We start from the raw sequence: 25,564 nt of genomic DNA on the forward strand, positions 1-25,564 counted from the left end.
GGCATCTGGTTTACTTTGCACCTAGGACAGTTGCTACTGCCATGTATTGACAGCATCACACACTTCCTGGTATGGACTCCCATGTACCCACACATGCTTGGCCATGCAGTACACATAGCTGGGTGACACATTACACAACACATACCACACCTACACTACCCTCGGCATGCACCAAACCTCCATGTGTCTGTGTGCTATGCCTACAGACATCCCCCCTCTGATTGCTGAACATCCATGCTTCTCAGCCCTACTAGCCACACCCTAGACACACGACCATCGCAGCATGCATGGTACATACGCTCTACAGCCGGTACTACCGACATCCACTGACAGAGGTAGTTGATGGTATGGCACCCCGTACGATGGACAGTCTACGTGACCATGCCGACACATATCACAGTGCACTTCCGCTACATTTACGCAGTGGTAGGGACCATGCTATTCCACACAGGGACATGGTGGTACTGGCCTTTCACAGACGCCACAGTGGTATGCCTGTTCCATGCACATGTGCTGTATGGGCACATGTGCAGGCTGTTGCATGGTACTTACTTTCACATGTGTGTGGTGTGTCACTTGACAGTCATGGTGTGTTGTCATGGTGAATCACATACTCCACAGATAGCTACCTACACATGACTGCCATAGATTGCAGTGTGGGCCCTCACGCAGTGTGGTGGTATGTCTCTGCTGTTTGGCTACATCCACATTCAATGCAGCATACAACACTCATGCAGGCATTGACGACTCAGATGTTGCTGGCATCGTGCCTGCCAATGGGGTACCTACCAACAATACACAGTCTCACTCACTACAGGGTTCCAATCCATGGCTGGACATTGTGTTAGCACTGTGGACACATACATAGCACTGCCATGCACACATTATGTCCTAGAACACGGTCCCAATGTCACCTCCAATCTCCGTAGTAGTTGTATCCCACCAACCTGGCTGTTACATGTCTCTGCAGCAGCACACTGCATTGACTGCTAGCCCGTTCATGTACGTTGTGTACCCTGACCACCACATTACCACATCTATCACACTACACATGGGTGGTACTGCATTGCACGTATTGGGCTGCATTTGTACACCCATGACTGGGCCATTCAGTATGGCACTGGGCCACATCCTCACATAAATGCTTCACACACTCATTGACGACCTCCATGCCTTTACTGGCACCCTTGTTGGGCTTCTGTGCGCCACAGCACACCACATCCACATGCTGGCCACCTGTCATACCATTGCATGGGTGGTTGGTGTGGTACAGATGGTATCAAATCAGGCATTATCCGCTCTTTGCCCTTCAGCGCCATTCCACTTTATGGTATTGCCAATGTACATCCAGCATCACATCGCACCCATGTCTCAGGATGTTCGCCATGTGCCTCCTGTACAGGTCACACAGTGGTGCAGGCATATCATGCTAACTACAACAAGTCAGGTACATGTGACATTGCACAGTCCTCAGTCATGTGGCCCCTCATGCTCACTATTTACTTACATACACTACATGCTGTCACAGAGTATTGTCCATGCCTACATATACCACATCTACATACCTGGCAGCATTCTAGCTCATCCTAGTCATATTGCTAACAACCATACAGGTGTCAGTGTGGCAGATATATCATGTGGATATCATTGCATCAGTTACATCACACATAGTGCATACACATCACCTTTGCATAGTGACAGTCATGTACTGTGTATCTCATGGATACTGTCCCTATACATGCATATCACATTGTACATGGTTGCTGTACACACACATGCCCCACATGGTGCTGTGGTTGCCATATTCCACTATGGCATGGGTATACATGTGCAGGGCCACGCATTTCTGGACCGTATGTGTGGCTGATACATTGGTTGCCCTTGTACCTGTGCCATACACACATGTACACGTGGGCAGTGTTACAATACCACATATGTGGTGTACCTTACACAATGGATACACCTTTACATGTCTCAGTATAGTCATGTCGTGATGTCTGCCCGGCTCAGACTGTTTACACATGCAAATGACAGTCGTGAAACACATCTGTGCTCACCTGCATACCACTAACACAGTGGTGTCCTCTACTCTGCCATGGGCCATGTTCTCCACATTACCGATGCATGTAGTACTCCTACATGGCGTTTGCAGTGGGCAGTGTGGGAGGGCCACTCCTGCATGTGTGCACACATGCCACATTGCTCAGCCTGGGCGTCTGTGTGACCTCCACAGACTGGACACACACCGTGCTGTGGGACATAGGTCCTGTGCACATCCTACAGGGACACACTGTGTCACTACTCATGTGATAGCTCCCTTACTGGTAGGGTGACACAGACCCATGCTACCACCACAGCGGAAGTACTGTATAAACATACAGTTGACATCCACCTCTGCCGTTCAGTGGACACTACCATGGGGGGGGTTGACACTACTGTGTACATTGCACATATGTTTACACACGGCCCTACCGGACATCATTGTTGCACACATTGCACCTGCTACGAAAGCTTTGCAGATGGTTACTTGCTGTTCACTCCATTTCCGGTACCTATTCTGCTACTACTCTGTCCCACATGTGCAGGCCATACATATCCTGTTTATGTACATAACATTAGTCCATCCCTCCATCATGCATGCTATGCCTGTGATACTGTCTATGATTTCTGAACATATCCATCATGACAGCTTTGCATTACACATAATTGACATCGTCACCCTACTGCGAGGGATACGTGCACGTCGTGCGCACATTCCGTATGGCATCGACGGTATATGCCCATGCACATGTGTGCTGTGACACTATACATACATGTCCTATCCCCTGCTGTGGCACTTCATTGTTCGATATCCACTGACAGCATCAGCGTGGGTGGTGTCATTGTTCTGTGTTTGAAATCCCTATTTGGGACCTTGGGTTATCCCGGCTGTGTACATGTTGTCCCACTGCTGTGCACACGTTGTCCACAGACGTTGGTATGCTCCGCGGCTTAGCATTACATAACCACCTTTCACCACTGTCTGCCTGATGGACAGGTATCTTTACTTACACACATCGTTCACATACAGTGCAGATTCGTCATACGTATCATGCGTTACACAACAGTACATATCGTGGGTTCAACATACCTTTCCGGCCTTTGCTTCTGTATGCATAAATATCTTCTGCTTGCTTGCTTGCTTGCTTTGGATTCAGTATGTGTTCGGTATGAACATACGGTTTGAATATCCAGGGAGTCCTCTTTTTATTCGTCGTCACCTGAGGCATGTGGGCTCATCACGCCAATAGCTGTTCCTCGGTGTGTACTTATGCGCATATCACCGGTGATCCTCCTCCATTCGTACGTTACGCGGGAAACTAGGCCATGGTTCATTCCTCGTGTGGCCGTTGGTTATTTGCACTACCTTCATGGGGATGGTATGTATTGTATCATGTTTGTGTGACTACATCCGCTATGTGTGGTGTCAGGTACATATCGCTGTGTTGTTAGCCGTAGATTGTGTGTGTTGGGTATGATATTTTGTTCGACATGTGGGTGTCTGTGTCCTGGCGGCGTCTGTCGATGGCGTTGTGCATTTAGATGTGTAACATAGCTGTTATATCCCTGTACACAACGGATGCAGGGAAGCATCGGCTGCTGCTACTGTTTCCCACGCGGCTTGTTGCGGGTATGCCGCTGTCATTGACTGCCTGTATGTGTTTAATACGGTTTCGGCTGGTATCCCTTTGATATGTGCGATGGGGTATATCTGCGGATGTGGGTGACGGGTACGGGGTGTGGGTCTTGCATTTATACATACACGATATGCTTGTGTGTGTGCTCCATCCCTGCTTGGGGAGCTGCAGGTTACCTGTCTGTTGTTCTGGGAGTGTTTGTTTTGTTGATGTCGTGTGGTGTCCGTATCGCCTGCATGTGTGCTTCCTGCACGTATTCCTCCTTCACATCGGCTATATATCGGCGGATGTTCGTACGTGCCTACTATCCATTGGCATTTTATCACTGATAGTTACGGTGATTGTGGTCCTGTACTTGGAACGGCCTGTATGCTACCAGTTGCCTCCTATTCGTGTGGCGCTTGCTTACTTAACAGTCGTGGAACACACTGCGGTATTTACGTGTCGGTACGTGGCCACGATCGGTGCCGGGATGACAAAAGCGTATCTTCGCCGTACATGCCTGATGCTGTGTAACGTTGCCGACATGTCTTGTTAAGTCTACCATATGGCCGCCATACATGCGGTCATAGTTTGTACATGCGTCCTTTGCGTCTCCTGTTGGCTATGGTCCTGTGGTACATTCTGGGACATTACCGCTTAGCATCGTTTTACGTCGCCACGCGCCTAGCCACTGAGGGGCTGTCAATACTACTTTGTGGGCACTGCTATACATACGCCTATGGTTCCTGTACTGTATGCCTATGCATGCTATTCCACTCCACCTGTGACATGTCACCTACATACACAATTTACAGTGGCACACACATTACACACACGCAGCGGAAGACACGACAAACTCACCTCACACATACACATATTCCCGCCGTAGCTCTCAACCTTCCATTTCCAAGATGAGGAACACACACCTTCATAATGTGTAACAAATGGGCAAAATGTGGAACACATACTAATGGCTTACTAACAACTTCAGCTAAGAGGGTCATAGGATGGTTGAAATATGCTGATTTACTTACAAGGAAGAACCTTTGATGAATTCATATGATTACTTTCTATTTACCAGGTTTCATTTATATATATTCCTAACAATGAGTGTGTGACAGACTATTTCAATGTTGAACTTTGAGGAACTTCGCGGAACATGAACTAATTTTGACCCCAGATGAGGTGCGTTCCTCATAATGACATACACTTGACAGGTATGATTGCCGCTTTCGCACCGATGGTTGAACACAATACCTACGTTGGCCGCATCGCCGGCGGCCGTGTGTACCTCTGCAGTCATATCCTATGGATATGACACGCACATATCCCGTTACTGTACCGTGGCCTGGCGATCATCCCGACCCGCGGATATACATTGATGCAGGTTGACATTTCCATGGCTGGCGTTCCCTGCTATGGCCACCCTCCTGGATGATCGGGTTGTCGTTCACTCTGTTTACTATGTGGAGATATCACGTCTTACTTATCTGTCGACTTACATCCCTGGGTTCCATATTAACCTGTTGTACTTTATATCTGTGTATGTGTACATATGTTTGTACGTGTGTACTGATATCTATTTCCATATCTGTGTATGCACATAAGTACATATGTAGTCGACTTGCGGCAAAAGTGGCAGCATACCGCTATGCCATCTGCTGTGGAGCCGGCGTGCGGTCAAGGTGTTGGCGTTCCATGCTCTGCTGGCTATTGGGTGCGCAGTGTTTGGGTGGTGCCTTTGTTGGACTCACACATAGGTCCGCACATACGGTACACATTACGGGCGGACATGTTTGTGTGGCGTCCAGTTTACTGTGTGTGCAGGTAAGGAGGTGTCAGTCCACGGGGCCTACACTGTCAAAGTATGTGCTATGCGTTCCCTCTTTGCCAGGGCGTAGGCATATTGGGTACGCCTCCGTCTACCTACTGGGGCTGGCACAGTGTGTTCATGGCGCTGAACGCCCTGTGCCTGTGCTTGCCTTGGCAGTTGTGGTGGGCTTGGTGGCCCTCCAGCATTATGTCCCTGCAGCAGCTGTTTCCGCAGAATCATATTGTGTAGCATACAACATACTATGAATATGTGGGCACATGTGCCTGGAGAGTACTGCAAGGCTCCACGGATGTATCCAAGCACCGGAACCGTGATTTCAACATCCCAAACACACGCTCTATGATTATTCTAGTTTGTGCGTGTGCCTCATTATGGCGTTCTTGCATGTGTGTGTGTGCATTTCTGATGGGTGTCATCAACCACGGCTCCAGTGCGTAGCCAGCATCACCCACAAGGTGACCTTGTGTGACGTCCCCCCTGGCGAATACCTGATACAGCTGTGAGGCATGCCAGATATGGGAGTCGTGTTAGCTTCCAGGGCTGCCAGCACACACATCCATGATAATGCCCTGCGCATTGCACACGACCTGGCAATTGATGGAGGGGTATCCCTTGCGGTTTATGTAGCGTCTACCCTGCTCCCCGGGTGGTGACTTGATTTCTATGTGCGTACAGTCTATCGCACCCAGTACCTCCGGGTATTGTGCCACACGGTGGAAGCGGCGCATATTGCTAGCCAACTCCTCCTGAGATCTGGGGAAGTTTATATACTTATGGGCATGTCGTAACATGGCATCCAGGAACTGGTGTAGTACCCTGGATGCTGATGCCTGTGAGATGCCCATTATATCCCCGGTTGGCCTTTGAAAGGTACCTGTAGCCAGTATTCGCAAGCTCACACATACCTTTGTGTCCACTGGGATGGGCTCCCCTCTGTTGTCTTTTGTTCTCAGGCGTGGCCGGCACAGCTCCACTATTTGCTGTAACGTGTCCCTGTCCACCCTGTAGCGCTCTACTATCTCCAGGTCTTGCAGCCCCTGGTAGGTCACCCTTGGTCTGAATACTCTCCTTCTCCTGTGAGGCCTACGGTAGTTGTCGGCACCATCCTCCGCAACTCCGTCTGTCTCTGACACATACCGATGCATCACGGCCACGGCGGCACCCAACATATACATATTAAAAGTTCCCCGTCTGTTTACACCCTACGGTGCGGCATTTGGGAAATCGCGCTGTGTGTTATGTGCATTCACACTTTATACTGTTGTGCTGTACACCCGGTGATGTCATTGGGTGTGTCTGTGTGAACGTATCTGTGGATTATCTTCCGTGGTTTACCGTTGCAACTGCAACGCTGTTGCCTTTGCTGTTACATTGCCCTTGCCTGCATTGGCTTGGCTTTGCATCTTACCTTACTGTTTCTGCACGTTGCACCTACTATTGCCTGCAGTGCATCCTGCAGGCACATGGCATCTGTTGCACTTTGTCTGCCGCCATTATCCTACCTCTGTACTTGCCTGTGCTATTTCGGTTCTTTGCTCTTTGCATTTCAACTACATCCCCTACTATCTTTGCATTCCTATGCCTCCCTTTCCGCTTTTGCAGGGTCTGCATGCAGAGTTATCAGCTGCCGCCGTTTGCCCTTCCTTCATTCATTGGTGTTGATTGCTCATTGCGGCTCCAATTACACTGCTTCCGCATTTCCTCATATTCTCCGCATTACCTTCCTATATCCGTGTTTGTTGACGGGGAGGCCGTCACATGACTGGCTTGGGGTTCGTAGTCATCCTCGTGCACATGCATCTGTGCGCGCATTATGTACTCTCAGCGCATCTATTTCCTCACATGCCGGTCCTGCTGCTGTGATGTGCATTGTACAGCCCATGTTTGCTGGCCTCCAATGTGCTTCCTCCTACAGTGGCACACCCCTCTGAGATTGACATGTATCCCGTGTGGCCACTCCTCGGTGTACTACCGCTACGCCATTTGCTCCATCCTTACACCGGCGCCGTTTTTGCGATTCACTATTATCTGCCTCATTGCATGGCATTGACTGTTAATACATGGTTACGGCGCCGAACACTGCCGCCACTCCTTGACAACCATTGCGCTGGGGTTGAAGCTTTACATACATACTATGGTGTGTGGTGGCTGTGCAGCTGATGTGTGTTATACTGCTCTTTTAGGACATTGTCATATTATTTTCTAAGGTTACAGTTAGAAAAGAAAGAGTTATGTTGGCAGCTACGTTTAGTAGCACACAAAGAGCCTGGTCTCAATGAATACTGTTCAATTATGTGTGTTCTTAAACTGAACAGTCTATTTAGATAGGGATATGTTATGCCAGTATGATAATTCTACTTTTAGTATTGAAGACCTCAATTTATTGTAATATTTTATTGTAATGTCATGTTTCATCATGTCCTTGAGTCTGGTTAGGAGACTTAGTTCTATATCTATCTATATATTTATTTGACCCACGCTGTGTGGGGTATTGATTTGTTTAAACTTATTACAATTTATTATATTTAATTATACATTTAATTATATATATTTACTATATACACTTAATTAATTTTTTATATATATATTTTATGTATAAATTTAGGTTAGGTAGGAATTTTTAGTGTGAATAATAGCCCATTGTTATAAACTGGTATTAATGATTGAACCTTTCACACTTAAATTCAATACACATGAACACATATATTATATATTTTACATACACATATATTTTACATACACAATTTTGAATTCTTGTATGTTTCATATGTTTGGTTGAATATTTTATATTTCATATTTTTATATTCTAATTTTTAGAACATATTGGTTATTATTAGGAATGTCATTGTTGGTTTTTATACATTACACACATTTTTTATTAATCACACCTAGTTAGTTACGGCATCTCATGTCGATAGAGTTTATTTATTCAGTTATAGGTAGTGGTTTGGCTGGACGCTGTTTGTATGTAGCCCCTACTCACTAATGCACTGTTTAATTAATTAATTTACTAAGTGAGAAGGGTATTTAAGGCGAGAGTGTTTGCAACATTGCCGTAAGTCTGATGAAGTTCAGGCAGGGACCTGAACGAAAAACGCACGTCTGAGCGTTTTACGATATTGTTCTGTTTTGGTGTGTGGTGTGGCTTCTATTAAATTACTGGATTTTAACCTACAAAAATTCAGAGCAGCGTGGTTTATTACTACATCTTTTGCCAAGTTTACTTCTTCATCCGTTTTGGCGCATTTTTTGTCATCCGCCATCCAGGATACTATTGTGGCATCTACTCCTGTTTCTTTGTGTTGTTTTGGTATATTATTTCATTGCTTTTCAACTTCTGTGCACATATCCGGGGGTTCTGCTGTGCTTTCTACGTACATGCCATTTATGTCATTTTTTACATTTTGTGCATATTTTCTTTGGACATTCTCGGTGCCTTTCCCCATTGGCATATTGCACCTGTATGATACCTGACTTTGACAGCCTTCCGTTACTCCTCGGTCATGTTTGGGTAAATGTAAACCGTTTTTTTTGGTTTACATTGCGTCTTACGCTACGCCTGCGCCACTTCGTGGATCGCTATTTCCCTTCATTTGCATGGTGCAATACCGCACACAGTGTGTTTTGCATACCTACGCCGGGGGCGGAGCAGGTCCGGCGCACGCCGGTAGTGCACGTGGAATTGATTCATACCTGAATCGCTCAGCAGCCATATTTGGCGTTATAACGCCGACGCTATGCTGGCGCCTGGCGCAAGGTTCATGAATCCCGGGGATAGTCTAAATATGATGGCATATGCTTTTCCTTTCTTTACAATTAGTATAAGTATATAATGTTATAATTTTATATTCTTGTTTCCATTTTAAATCTAGAATGGCTAATCTTCTCATTATTGTTAAAGTCACATCTAAATTCTATACTGTATTTCTACAGAATGCATCTATTCCGGAGCCTCTCTCATTTCCCAAATTCCAAACTATCTTTCCTTTCCATAGTTTCTCTGTTTGTAATCTTTCTTCATTTGTTAAAAATCTTGTTTCTTCTAATATAATTACATCTATATCACATGTATTACACCACTCTATTCTTCTTACTATATTCTTAGTACCATTCACATTTACAGAAAGCACTCTAAAATATTCAGTTTCTGCTTTATTCATGGTTTCATAAGTTAATAGCTAATTGCTGGACTAGCTCTTAATAGGCCATTCTAAGCCTAGCCAATTCCTTTCACCAAGGTGAGAATCAAGCACTGTACAGTGCGTGTGAGTCAGGCACCTTAACCATTATACCAAGCCCCAATCACTAGCTGTATATGTTCCTTTTCATCCATTTCCTTTCTCTTACACTTATCCCTTTAAATTGTCTTTAACTGTCTTTCACTCTTTTACCAAAGAAGTATTTTCTTCTTTTACTACTTCCTAATTTATGTCTTCTTCATCACTCATTTCACAATCTTCTTTAATGTTCTCATTATTATTTTTCTCATCTAATTTTACTTCTAGTTCTACTACTTCTAAAATGTATTCTATTTGTTTATTTTCTTCTCTTTCTTTTTTCTTATTGTTATTTTCATTTTTGCAATCCATCCATAAATGTCCAATTTTGTTACAATTATAACATTTCAATCACATTTTTTTGCATCATGTCCCATTTCTCTACAAATATGACATTTTTGTTTTGTCACAGTTACTTGCCAAATGTCCTTCTTTTTCACAAAAAAACATGTTTTGGATTGTCCCTAGTATTTTAAAACCCTTATTCCCTTCCACATTTATCATGTTTGTTATATGTATATTATTTCTCTATTTTAATACAACATTACAATCCCAGCCACCACACCATAAACCCCTTTTGTCATAAACTTTTGAAATATCTAGTACTTCTTTACATAAAGCTTTTAAATGTCCTTTCAAAGTCTATCCTACCTCTGTTCAAAATTCTAAGTGAATTTTCTTTTCGTTTCCATGTTTAATGCTTTAATCACATATAGATTCCATGGGTTACAGTTTTATTTTTTTCATATTCTCTGAGAACATTTCCATTGAAAAAACAGTATCAAATATAATGTCACAAAATGTCTCTTTGTTAATAAGAATAAATGCTCTGCCCACTAGTACTTTTACAATCAAATGAGCTATTAAATTGTCCCACACTTCATACCTGTCCATGTCTTTGCCTTCTTTATTTTGAATCCTTACTGCATACTTTTGTTTTTCATTTTATTCTATCTTCTTTTCTGCTACTCCACTTTTGCCTTTTTTTACTTTCTCTGTATATGTTTTCTTTTCTATCTCACCACTATTCTTCAGGGTTGTCTCTACATCATCCTTCTATATTTTCTCCATAATGTCCCCCAGGAAACATCTCCTTCATTTTCTGGCTTAGTCTGAACCACCATTTCTTTAAGTAAATTTTCTTGCAAGCCACCTGACTGGAAGGTTGTAATTATACATCCATCATTTGCTGACTCATCTCCATCAAACAGGCTTCTTTGAAACATCTCAGAATCCTGCACATGTTCTCTGGTCCTGAGATTTGCTTTCTCCTTCATTTCTTTCACCACTCCATCATCTCCTTCTCTCTCCATCTGCCTCCCTGATTCTCCAGGCCACCTCTGCACCTGGAATGGAAACAAGAAGTGCTCTTCCTAAATGGGTCCCACTTTTAGCATGATGAATAGGGAAGTTCCCCAGTGCCATGGCCAAATTTCCCCTAGCAGTATAAATACCACCTCAGGTCTCCCCTGAAAAGAGGCTTCTAGCCTAGTGTGACTAACCTGGTCAACAAAGGATTAATAAATAAATAAAATAAAAATCATCTTAAAGAAATGGGCCTATTTACTTACAAAGAAAAATAAATAAATAAATAAAGCAAGTAAATAAAAATAAGGAAAGTATTAGCACTCAGAATTATAAAAAATAGCATAATAAGCAGTAGTGCATAAGGGAAATTGAGCAACACAAGTAGCATGACTATGCTATATTCGAGTGACTGCATAATATTATGTAATAAGTGACATTCTCAGATGACATTATACACGGCAGAGTGAGTCAGTGCTGTCTGCTCAAAAAACACCAGAATTTTTCAGCACACAGGAGCTTCACTTATGATATGATGCTAGGATTGTCAGCATCATTAGATGAATATCATGCATTAGTGGCCACATCTGTTGCCATAATCTATGATGTTGTGAACTGTCAATCTCTGCATCACAACCAAAATTCCCAGTTCTTATTGGAGTCTCTCCGTAACATCAATTGAAACAGATATCTTAAATCACCTCAGTACTTCCTCACTCTAGTACAGTGCCAAAACATGTGAACCATTCCTGCATTCTGCTCCCCCATACCTCCAAATATTATTGTATGACATCTTATCTTGGATGAATATTTTTGGGGTATATAATTAAGCAATAACCAACAGGTAGGTGTGGGTATACTGAGGATTCACCCACGGTTGGCATGGTTTGATCATGAGGGCAAAGCCAGGGGTGATTAAACAAAGCCAACCATGGGTAAATCCTTGGGAACACTTTATAATCCCGAAATTCTGAAATATCAAATTTCAAAATCCCGAGATTATAAAGCTGAAAGCTCAAAACTTTGAAACCCCAGAAGTGAAAATTTCAAAATTCCGAAGTATGAGGATTTTGAAGTAGCGCTTCTGGTGTTGCGCTGTGTGAATGGATAGCTGGAAATTCAGGTAAGTATTCATGTTTAAGGGTTTTGGTTAGGGGCTTTAGTGTGTGTTAGTGTGTTTTGTTACTGTGATATGTGTGTGCGAGGGGAATGTAGCTTGTATGGTGGTGTTGTCGTGTGTTTGTCTGTGTAGTGCGACCTTGGAGTTAGTATATTTAGGTAGGGGATGTGGGGGGTGCTGCTTGTATGTAGAGTAGGTTTGTGTGTTTGTGTGTGGGGGGAAGGTGTGTATATGTATATGTCTGTGGTGTATGGTAAGTGTAGGAGTTGCGATTTTGAAATTTGTGCTTCTGGGGTTTTGGGATTTTAAGGTTTCGGCTTTATGATCTCGAGATTCAGAAATTCGATATTTCAGGATTTTTGGATTATAAAGTGAACCCAAATCCTCATATACCCACACCCATAAGTCAGTTATTTTCTATTATACAATGGCATTATTTAAGAAAGAAATTGCTTACTTTTCTTAAATGTCTTTGTATAATGACTCTGTAGTGTACCTCTACATTGGTTCCTTGCTCTTCTGCATTTGTACATATACTGTGCATGTATATGGGACTTAAATTCCAACAATTGTCTGGCAAATCAGTGCTTTTGAAAATAAGCAACAGAAAAAGGAAGATCTCCATTGCTTTTTTTAAACGATAAAATTGGGACAGTTCAGAGGTGTGAGAGAGACAAGGCGGAAATACAAGGAAAATCAGGTATGTTTTTTTTAGTATAACAGAATGTACCCGATGTTCCTTGTGTTTTCTCTGCCCTTCATACATACCTCTCAACCTCTTAGCTTAAGAAATGTAGACAAAACTTTAAATAACAGGTGACAAAGGCCCCAAAATAGGGACCAATTGTAAATCTTACTCTTATAAACTTAGAAAGCTGCTAGAATAACACAATTTGTGTTATTGTGCATTGTCTCAAAGATATGAAGTCTGAAACTGAAATGCCTGTCATTATTTAATGACTTCTCTCCTCAGTAATTTGTGGGAAACCACAAACTGTATGAGCAACAGATGAAAAATATGAGGCAAAACTCTGCACATTCTGTGAAACTCTGGACAGTTGAGATGTATGCCTCCATAGCATACACTAATAGAAGAAAGTCCGGCTGATCAATGGTACTTCAGTGTCTGGACTTTTTTTTGTTGGTATATGCTCAATTTATACAATTGGCACGCTGGTCAGATGGAAGAATCAGTGTGCACGTTTTTGAATAGTAATGAGCTGTCATTTTATAATACAAATTAAAAAGCAGACTTATTTGTTTGATCTTTATATTTATATCACTTATTAAGCCAATTAATGGCATTTCATATCTTGTCCCAATCCCTCTCCTCTAATGTCAATTTCTCCATCTAGTACCAGTGCAGATATAAACCGTAAATCATATACTTGACTTTATTTTCCCATATACCTCTATATACTGTGCTCACTTTACCCTTCTCTCTCACTAAAGCTTATTATACTGTGTCATCTTATTTTCCAATATCCATTCCAAAACTTTCTTCCCCCCTGCATGTACATAAACAAGTCCTGCTCCCTAATATGAAATTGCTGTCTGAAGATACCAATGGACTGGAAGTTCACATCTTCATATATCATTTTAAGTTGATCCCATTTCTCTTCCCCCTTCATTTGTCACCTGTGTTGTGTGAAAAGGACAGAAGAGATTGTCTTACCTATGGGTACTACCATATTGTTGGCAAAGATTCTTCTCTCCATGTACTGTCGTAAAGCTTAACATCATCTTTTTTCTATCAGGGAATCCAAGATATCAGCATTATACACTCATACTATGATTTAATCCCTGTTATAGGATACTGTTCCTCTGAAAATAAACTGATGAGTTGGGCCAAATAATAAAATGCAAGCATATATCTAGAAATATCTGTTGCTCATCCAGTCAGGATAAAACAGATGAACAGTTGTGGGTTTGGTTCAAGTAGGTTTATTATATACAAACACATCAGGATTGAGGCTTAGTAACTTAAACTTAAATAAACTTATAAACACACTAACTACTGCTCTTGCACATGTTAACACTCTGGCTGTTCACTCAAAATGGCACTGCTGCCTACATGTGCTCTCTATTTACATGTGCATGCCCTCACTTTTGAAATGCTACTTAAAGTTACAAGACAAGCTCTGTTCTACAATATCTACCAAATTTCACTCCCTCCCAACATGCAATGGGATTCTAACTTCCTGTGTTACCAGTCTCCTTCCTGTTCTTCACAAAACTGACTCCTCCATTAACTGTTGTATTCTAACCATGCTGGGATGATCTACACCTATTATGAGATTTCCTATCACATAGATAATATGGGGTACTATCATAGTGCTAATTTCATGTATCTTTCCTTGAATGGTTTAGACTGCTTTTACCTTAGGCATATGCTCCTCACTAATTTTAAGATCTAGATTATCTAAATTTTAGTACATGTATCCTCCCTAGTTCCCCTATTTTCAAACTTATGAATTTGTAATAGGCTATTCCTTTAAATAGGAGATTTTTTTCAGTTGGCTTTTTTCTTACACATATTGATTAAGAATGTTTTGTTCTTGTTATATCAGTGGCCAGAAACTTCTGCAAACTCCCTAAATATATTTAATACATCTTTCATAATGACTCCTACATCCTGTTTTAATAAAATGTAGTCATCAGTAGATGTATATAACCAACACTTCTCCTCACATTTTTCTTCTCACATTTGACTTTCAATTACTTAGTCACTTTGAAGGCCAGTTCCTCAATTTCCATGATAAGGAAGACTAGATAACCTTGCTGAATTTCATACTTATATAGCCCAACCCTGTTAATCCATAACTGACACAAACCCTAAAGGAAGGCTCATGATATAAGTGCTCTAGCCACTAAATTAATTTATCTTATATCTCCCTATGTTTTAGGACCTCAAAGGAAATTCTCAGTTAACATTATCCGATACCATCTTAATATCAAAATATATTATGCTTCCATTAGTTTCACTCCCTCAACAGTATTGTAAAAATGCTGTAAGGGTCCAAAGTTGGTAGTAATGTGTTTCCCTGATATACAACCATTCCGGCCTTGCTCCACAATTTCTGGAAGAAAGTTTGCCATTGCCTTTGCTATGATTTTCAAATCCCGATTTATTAGTCATACTAGAATAAATCCTCCTCCCCTGGGATTCCTTTTTTTAAGCTTTGATAGAACTATTATAATAACCTGATTTAGTTCTGAGGTAGCCTTTTTCCTTTTGTCCATGCTAGTGAAAAGCCATCCTAAAGTCTCTATAAGCTTTTCACCTCTGATTTATAAAAGTCTGCAGGTAATTCATCTATTCCAGACACTTTGTGGGAGTTTACCCTCTTTATGATATATTTCATATCCACACCTACTATATTTTTTATCTGAGTTGGCTAACTACATCTCCTCAACGCTATTATCTTGATCAGCTTCAAATTTCAGTGTCAATATGCCCCATCTCTGTTCATTACTGCATAAGGAGATATAGTATTTGTTACATTCATCCCTCATCTCATTCTCATGGCACATTATATCCCTTTTCATTCCCTTGACAAACCAAATAACTTGTTTCTTCCTTATCTGCCTAAAGCACCACTCTATGACCTTAGGGTCTTCTTCCACTTTAAGATGTCTTTAACTCCTTCCCCTTTCAGTTCAGCTTCTGCTTGTGACACATCAGCAAATAGTTTGTGCCTTTAGTCTCACTTCCTGCAATCATGTCTCCTTATTGAACTTTATGTCTTCTATCAATATGTTCTGCAATGATGCAAGTTGCTCTTTATGTCTAACAATATTATGGTGAGTTTTTCTCACCATTTCATGTTTTTTTCATCATTTCAACTCTGTAAACTGCCTTACAGACTTCCCATCATGTGATTCCCAACTCATCTCTGTCACAAATATTCCACTTAGTCATATCTGCCACTATTTTCTTCAGCTCGTCTCTCTTCAAACCCATTTGCCATTTGTAGAGAGACCATCTCCACCATATTTTCTACTTTAGTTGGTAATTTTAAACTCTCCTATTATGGAGCCATAATCTGATAAATTTAACTCCCCAATCTCTACCTTATTCTTCCCTCTCTAGCATTAGTCTGTGGGCAAGAATCAGACTGATTTCACTGTCTTATCTCTCTAGTTCCATGGAGAAAAATGTGCCAAACTCTCTCTGATGTGTTTCTCTCTATATGCTCATCCAATCATTCCTCTACAATCAACCTTTATTTGTGAACCTTTGACCTGTTCTGTGATACTGTTTTCACCCCTATAGTTAGGCCACTGATATATCAAGGACTAAATTGAAATCTCTTTCTAAAACTGCATGTTTCACGTTTACCATAGAAGCCTCCTTTACTTGTAGAATTTGTTGGAAAAGGACCACTCTGTCTTCATTGGGTGCATAAATATTACCAGTGGCTTATGCATCCCTATTAATGTTTTCTCTTTACATTACCTGTCTTCTAATTTCACTACCTTGCTGTTACTAGGTGGTCACTTCCAAACTTCTATGGAACATATGTATTACCTAACTCTCTTTTAGCCTTTACCATATCATGGTTAGAAAATTTGTTATAATGTTGAGGCAGTATAAATTAAGCTGCTTCCTGAACCTTCAACTTTGTTTCCTGAAGACATATTACATGACTTCCCTTCCTTTGTATTCTCTGTCCAGTCCTTTTCCTTCAATCTGGATGAGTACTGTCCCCAAGAATCCACATTAAAAATTTTAATTGCTTACTTTTACCTTGACCGGTCCCATCTGACTTGACTTGCATGCTGAGCATTTCCCCCACCACCATCTCAGTCCCCTTTCCTGAAGCACTTCTTAGCATGCTCCAATGTTAGCATGTCCTCACATCAATGTTCAACCTAGTGCTCCAGGTAGCTTTAGTGTGATGAGTTCCTGAAAACCTAAGAAATAGCCACTACCATCTGTCCTAAAAATGAGGTGCTTGCAAATCCTTATTAAACCTGCTCAGGAGCCATTTAGTAAACCATTAGGTAAACAATATGGTACACATGCAAAACTAGTGTCAAAATTCATAAATAAACCCTTGTAGCTTTCTATGACCAATATGCTGCAATTGCAAATATGCAATATATTTAATGATACAAAAATGAAAAACAGAACAATAAGCAGACAAAAATATGCAATAAGCTGGTCTAATCCTCAACCCTTCTGATAACCTGATGTTCTTGCAGTGAAGAAAGTATAATTCATAATATTTTTTTTTTAGTCCCTTTGGACTTCATTGTTACCAGGCCAGCCTCCAGTATCCAACGTCCAGATCAGGTCTACCATCTACTCTCCAACCTCCATGGGCTTAGTCTGTTTTTGCTGGGGCTAGTCATGTATCTTGAGGATATCCTGGGGGGCTAGACTCATCTGTGCTTCTGGCTGGGGGGTTCTTTTTCTATGACCGACCTACTTCCCTTTTCTCACCCACCACACTCATTGTTGATGTCCAAGAGCAACTCCCTTCTTTGTACCACACACAACTTAGGGAGTATATCAACGAACATCCTCTCACATAGGATTGGCACTTCCATCCCTTCCCTGCTACTCATTCACTCACTGAAGCCAATAGTTGAACCCAGGTCTGCTAGGCTGTAGTCAGGGCTTTATCTATCTATGCCACTGGCGTGGCCATTATGTTTCAGAATATTGTTGTATCATTCATTATCAGTTCTAGTACCACAATTTCAGCATGCCTCTGTACAAATTCCAAGTTAGAAGGGGAACTAAGAGCACAGTATTTGAAACAGGCAGCATTCACATCCACCAATCTCAGTTAACAAAGAAAAAAAGAGGGAAAAAAAGGTGGTGTATATACACATATTGAAGCAATCATGGTAAAACTCTTCCTTTGTTACAACTGGAACATGAAAACCAAAGCCCGGTAGTTTATCCCATCATCCAATGCATCCAAAAGACAAAAAGGAGATGTCACATAGTCACTCAAAATAAAAATGGCAGTCAATTATATATAGCAAGACACTGAATCATTTTCACCTGTTCTGACTGCTTTTATTCAGCCTTTGCAGGCCCTTAGCTGACCAGCAATACTTGTACATGATGTTTGATGATCCCAAAGCAGAAATAAATTACCTTGTGTTGTAGAATTTTGGAGTAAAGTTCATTAAGGTCTACAGATTTGACACTATCTTTTTGATAATGTGCTTATACATTTCCATAATTTTGTCACTCTGTTTTAAATATGTGTTTCTGAGTAGCATCCCACATTCTTACTGAAAGCAGTAAGAGTTATATGCCATCAAATTTGATGCTAATTAAATGCTCAGACCTTTGGCTGAATAGTCTTACTTTTCACGTGCCTTTATTCCTATTTTCAATGTCTGCAGGTTGAAGCATGTACAGGAAACTGCTGTTCCCTCTTCCTTTTGTACATTTCCCATTCCATTTCACATTCAGAAATGTAATCTTCCAACCTCTGGTCCTGATCCAAATGCTACTGCACCCTTAATTTGTCTAGGAAGGTGTTAGCGTCCTCCTCCTTGTGAAGAAAGAAGTTCTCTCCATCTGCCCCTGCACCACCAAAACTGCTGGATATATTATACACATTGTAATGTAGATGCTTCAGCTGACTTTTGTAATTCTACATCCTCTTACTTAGTATAAATATCTTAGGGGAATAATCTGAAAATTAGAGTAAACTCACAAGGTAATGTAGTCTCAGGTAACCCTTTAATTTTGACATTTATACACCCTGTGTGATTCTCTAGGTCATTAAGTTTAACCTGATGTTGCAATTTGTTTTTTATCAGTTGTTTAGTGGTAGCGAAGGATATGCATTTTTTAAGCAATATTAGCAGTCGTTTCTGCTAGGAAGCATTTTTAAACAATTCTATGATTTGGGACTGGTTAGTTTGTACTGAAGTGCTGCTAGCCATCTTGATCTGTGCCATACATACAGTAGCTCCATTAATAGTAATAATTAGACTCCATTGTTACAGAGCTCATTCCTCAGGCATCCATTTTTATTATGGGCAAGCCATACATACCCCTTCCTCTAGGTTTAGCTTTGACATAGAATATGTGGTTCTCAGTGGAGAAAGCCTGTGTTTGTCTCAGCCAACTGAAGTGAGTTGGCATTTTGCTGTGCCAGCCCTATGTCACCTGGTCACAGTGCCATGGTGAAGTGCTTTGTTATAAGTGTGAATGTACTAGAGCATACCACATTGCTGTTCCTGTAATATCTGTTATGTGATTGTCCATACAGTAGCCACATTACTACTGTCCAGTAGCACGAATGCTGCCAGTAATACAGGAATACCTTTTTACAAGGCGACCCTTTTCCCAGACCAGAACTGTGCTGGTCCTAATTCATAGCAGTTGATTTTAGTAATTGTATTCTGTCCTTCAGATGTTTATAGTAAGCCTAATAACCTTATTTTCTTCAGTTTGCTGCCTTAGAAATCTAATTATATTGCCTGATGGCTATACAACACTTTGGCTTTTGTCTTTCAGTTGTATACTTTTGGGTATCCCTGGCACTGACTGAAACTGGACATAAACATTAACAAGAGAACTTGAGAACCTGATGATGGTCAAAGAATAACTGATTGCAGGTATAGTAAATAAGGAAGTAGAGAAAGAAAAGGAATTGAAAAAGCCAGAGAAGTCATATTTGAAAATAATGAGAGAGAAAGAAGGAGAGAGAGTGGGGGGTGGTGGTTTAGGTTGTCTCAAAGTGATGAGCAAACAAGTGTCAAAGTATCTGAGAAAAGATATTCTTCTGATAATACTGCAAAGGGAGAACAGCCCCTTTTGACAGAATAGTCAGGGTGCCAGATATATACCTTTATTTTATTTATATTAATGGATGGCTCTTTCACTGCCTTCATATATCACATAAATGTTCACCTTCATTAAATTCAGACCCCTGCTCAAGCAATTTCTCTCTGAACAAAATCTCACTTGCTTTCCACAATGCTGTTCTATAATACGTTTTACAATAATGCAGTGTAACTAAATTAATTCAGTTACTGCGGTGGTGGTGCTGTGGTAGTGTTGTCGCCTCACAGTAAGAAGTTGTCCTGTTGGATTCTCAACTAGAGCGTCTTCTGTGTGAAGACATGTGTGAATGGGCGTACCTTCGTTAAAGGTTGTGCATCAGAGCTGGCAACTTGGCATGTAAAAATCTACTGCCAATCATTAGCAGACCGGAGTTCCGTTGTGGTGACCCCTAACCGGGAAAAGCCAAAAGACACAACAACTAAATTCATTCAGTATAACTTATTTCTTCTGTATGGTGTAAATAATTATTTTTTCTTCTTCTGGCTTTTCCCAGTTAGGGGTTGCCACAGCGGAACTCCAGTCTGATAATGACTGGCAGTTGATTTTTATGGTGCCAAGGTGCCAGCCTGATGCCCAACCTTCAATGAAGGCACACACATTCACACATGTCTTTCGAACACCACTCAGCCACGGGGAGGACATGCAGACTCCACACAGAAGGTGCTCCAGCTGAGAATCGAACGGGAGAACCTCTTGCTGTGAGGCGACAATGCTACCACTGCACCACTGCAGTTATAAATAATTTTTTCTTCTATATGGTATAAATAATTCCTGTCTACACTGTCTGAATTTGATACTTATTTCTTGTTATACTATGTAGCTGATACTGATCCTAGAAAGGTTCTTGTTTTATCAGTGCTCTACCTTGTCAAACAAAATAAATAAATACATACATAACTCGAATAAGGGTAGGAACGGCATAATAGTTAAGGTATTGACATCATAGTTACAAAGTACAGGGCTTGAGTCTAGCCTCTGGTTATTAACTAGGCTTGTAATAGTGCACAGACAAACAGCCTAGTATTTAGCTATGGAAAGTCTGATTAAGCAAAAAAACATCTAGATACAAAATCTGCAAGAAGTATGCAGACAGCCCTACTTTTTAAATGCAAACTGAACAATTACACCTTATTATACTGTGTATCCCTATAACTTTCTCTCATCTTTTGATGCCTTTTCTCAACAGTCTTCACAATACTCCTTTATAGCAAAATGTACATACTCCAAGTAATCAGTCATAACACACGCACATTTTTAAGTGATACTCCATTCTGAATGCATATATGATGATTATTTGTTTAATTTACATGGAACATTTAGGAAACCACTCAAATTAAATATGTAAACTGACCACCGAATGTTGTTAATTTTGTATTAATTTGTGCCAGACTTCAGAATTGTTCAGTAAGATTTATTGTTTCTTCTGAAAGACTGACAATATACTGACTTTGTTCTAGTTATAATGCTACATTTTTATTACCTTTAGTTTCAAACTCTCACAGGTGCTCCAAATCCATATTTTATTTATTTATTTGCTTGTTTTAGCTGTTTCAGCAATTGTACATAAAGTCAGAAGAACAGCAGATAATTCAGACTATTTCTAGGGAGGTTCAAGTAAGAAAAGTGATGTGTGTTTATAAGCATCTTTGTTTCTTTTAGATGTGTTACCTCTAACAACATATATACATGACTCACATATGTAGCATCTTCTGGTGCCTGGCCAAAGACTGCAACACTTTTACAGATTTTTTTTCAAGTTTACTATTATGTCCTAGGGAAGCATACCAAAACATAGCAGAAAAAGCGAAGACTGATGAACAAAGGCATCTGTTAAAGGAATATTTTCCTACTTTAGTTTTCTATATTTCCACAATCTTTGGACATTCCTCAGTATGCATCATTGCCCAAGAATGACATAACCAAATGTAAATGACCCTGCAGCATAGTGGGTGATTAAAATGTTTTTTTTTTTTTTCTGAAGATAGCAAACTACAATGTAAACTGTTCTATTAGTCACTTTCCATACTCTTTGCCGATTAGAACATCCACTAACATATACCCAACTTTGTTCTATTTTTGGCATGATCTACTTACATATTAAAATGCATTGATCTCATGAAGGGATTCAGCCTTAAATCATAGTCCATCTTTAAGAATGTAAACCTCACTGTTTAGTTCTTCTCCCATTCTGACAGCATAGGGGTTAAGCAGCAGGATTACCAATGGGTAGACCTGGATGAGGAACAACTGGGCAGCAGCAGCAGCAATATCTGTGTGGAAGAAAGGTCTGGCAATCTATTTTTCTAATATGCCACAAAAACCCTATGGGGCCTTACCACAGAGTAGCCATGAGTCGATTTTGACTCAAGGGCAATCACTCACTTGCTTGTTTAGGTCTAGAGAATGATTTAATTTTATTATAGTAATTTTCCTTGTGACGAGAATTACAGAAAGACAGTTGTTGACCAGACTTCTTAACTGTCCCTTTCTTAGAGGAATGTTCCTATTTTCACACCTAATTTACCCATGCACAGGGTATCCCAGTTTTTGGAGGTATGTTCCTATTTTCAGGCTTAATTTACACCTTCGCACACTATTATGAATTTCCCTCATTTCATGTGATTTTTAAGATACCAAACACACAGAAAAGTGCACAACATAACCAACATACTAATAGCACCAATAATTTAAAGAGGAAACACATCTTACATCTCCCTTTTTCAGAAGCAAAAATAAATGACTTATGTGGTAGAATTTTGCAATACATTTCATTAAAGTCTACAAATTTTACTCTGTCCATATAATAATGTGCTTATATTTTTCCATAATTTCTATCCCTCTGTTTCTAATCATGTTTCTGAGTAGTATCCCATATTCCTACTAGAAGCAGGAAGAGTTATGTGCTATTTGGCATTCAGATTTGATGCTAATTAGATGCCCAATTTTTAGTTAGATATATTTACTTTTCAAAGACCTTTGTGCTTATTTTCAGTGTCTGCAGGTTGAGAGGTATGTTAGTGACAAATGGCTACAATGAGAATAAGATAACCTTCCATTTCTATAATATATTGGATGGCTTGAATTTCTTGGTATACTTCTTCTGGTCTCACTCAGTATTCAAGAGAAATAATTTTCTTCTTATTTATAGTACTTTTTAATATAAATGTAAAAATATTACACAAATTATGTCTTTTCTAATAAAATGGCCATGCTTCAAAGAGATGTACTGTGTGCTTGAGTCAGGTAGTGATACACTGCAATGTAACATACATTCACATAAACAAATTATGATAACCGCCACAGATGAGCAGCTAGTTGTGCTCAAATGTTGAACTATAGCAAGGCTTCCAGACAAGCAAAGTGAATCAAAACAAGCAACAAGTTGTGAAATAAGGGAGTGGCCATGTCCTGAACATCATGGATCTTATAAAACTCAAATGGGGTCTTCAGGCACTGCATTGTATTAGTTTTCATCACACTGCATATACCTGCTGCCTGATGTCCAGTCACCTGATCACTTACTGCTTCTATGAATGTGGGAGGTAGGGAAGTATAGGACAGTAAGAAATAAGGGAATATGACAAGCAGAGGTACATGCATGAGGAAAGCATAAACAAAAAGCAGGTGAGGCAGACAAGAAATGTTTTATTGTGGGGATAAATGCACCTTTTTATCTGTACATAGAAAGAAGTGATGATGGAAAGGATGACAAGGAAACAAGGGAGATAATCTGGTAAAGGATAACATAAAGGGCGCACAAAAAAAACAAAAGTTACAAGGTAAACAGAGGTGTATGGGCATGCACTGGGAGGGGGAGACATGGGCCTGACAGAGAGAAAAACAGAGGGTAGAAAAATGGTAGTGGAGTGGACAGGGACGTGGCACAACATGTTGGAGGTAGGCCTGGCAAAAGGCAAGATGGAGTATGAGCAACATGCTGACAGCTGACTTGCCCAGAGGAATGTCAGTTAGATCCAGATGGCCCAGATGTAGCTGATGAAAGTGGCCATATTCTGTTCTGTTGGTCTGATTACAGGAGCCTGTCAGTCAAGTTCATCTCCAGTGCACTCAAGGTGAAAATAGTGGCAGTTACTGGTGGACCAGCGCACCATCAACCATCATCCATACCTCCTGCCATGCTACTGTTTGGGTCACAAAAGGCAATCCAACTAGGCTTCTTATGTGGGAAAGGTTGGAAGTCCCACCACCCTCCAGAAAGACATTTCCAATGCTCGCACTTTCAACCATTGGAGTTTCAGCAAGCCCCTAATCCTCTGCCTGTGGCTGGCATTCCTGTGGCTCATTTATATATATCAACATGACCTACAGAAGTCTGACACAGTGAAAAAGATAACGTGAGTGGAGATGTAATACAAATGGTATAGTTTATAAAGTACAAGTCATTGCTGCCCCTTGCAGCAGTATGTGATAATTCTATGAAACAAGAAAGCAACAGGCACAAAAAAAAGACAGTCCCACATGGTACCTTATCTACTGGACCTGGCATTTGTCAAAGGAAATGGAATTTCTGTCTTTCTTTTTCTTATTTTCTTTCTTTCTTAACTTCTTTCTTTCTTTCTTTCTTCATTGATTAATGTATTAGCATTTGTTTACTGGGAAAGTCTGAGTGAGCAAGAAAACTCATTGTCAGTGGAGACCCAGGGAGAAAAGCTCCATTGGAGTACAACACAAATTACTTTATATAGGATATACATACAGGAAAAGAAAACTTCACAGAGTGTAATAAAATGGCATAGTGAATGCAGCACATATAGATGATATTACTTAAGTTACAAGAGTGTGTGTTACAGAGTTGCTACTACAAGTTGCGCATGATTATAGCTCATCTACAAATTGTGTCAGCATAACAAATAATGTTGTATGGAAAGCTCTAAATTGTGAGCAACAAGTAGATAAATACAACCTCAGCTCTCACCTCAAAAGAGGCTACTAGCCTAAACTGTTCAAAAATGGATAAAATAAAATAAAATAAAAATTCAACAAAAAGGAAAGAGAAAAAAGCTTGTATTTCACTTCTTCTTAAGTTGCACATAGAATGACCTGTTTGTTGATACTCTTTTGTACTTTTCCACTTTTTTTCAGGTTTTAGCCAAGAAAGTTATCAGTTTTGCAATTATTAGTTTGTTCTGGGACATTAGTCTTGTAGCTTCATTTTTTTCAGTTGTGGAAAGACTGTGTGTATACACTATACTGCACTTCTATTTCCACAAGTAGAATTATTTGTAAAGGCTAGCTGTTTGCATTTTGAATCCCATCTGTGGCCTTAGTCTTACAAGTTCATTCACACTTGTGGCAGATCTGTGAACTACTGCCAGATCTTAGCCTCATTATGTCATTTATTACTGCATTTTTCCATAAACAGATGGTAGTAGAATTACTGTAGGGAGAGTATTGTAAATTCTGCTCCGAAATTGTTGGTGCTTTTATAGTTGTTTATATTCCAGTTTTTTTTTTTCTGCCAGAGTATTATATTCTGATTATTATTTATCTGTTTAAAGTTGCATTCCAGTGCCTTTCTGTTCC

At 40.4% G+C, this 25,564-nt stretch overlaps 1 pseudogene; it reads left to right on the forward strand.

Annotated features, from left to right (window-relative positions):
* The window catches only part of LOC122797707, a 111,813-nt pseudogene extending 86,652 nt beyond the window's left edge, over window positions 1-25,161 (forward strand).
* Window positions 25,162-25,564: the final 403 nt, after the last annotated feature.

This window comes from Protopterus annectens, chromosome 3.part1 (assembly GCF_019279795.1).
Source record: "Protopterus annectens isolate FY-2018-M chromosome 3.part1, PAN1.0, whole genome shotgun sequence".
Lineage (NCBI taxonomy): Eukaryota > Metazoa > Chordata > Ceratodontiformes > Protopteridae > Protopterus > Protopterus annectens.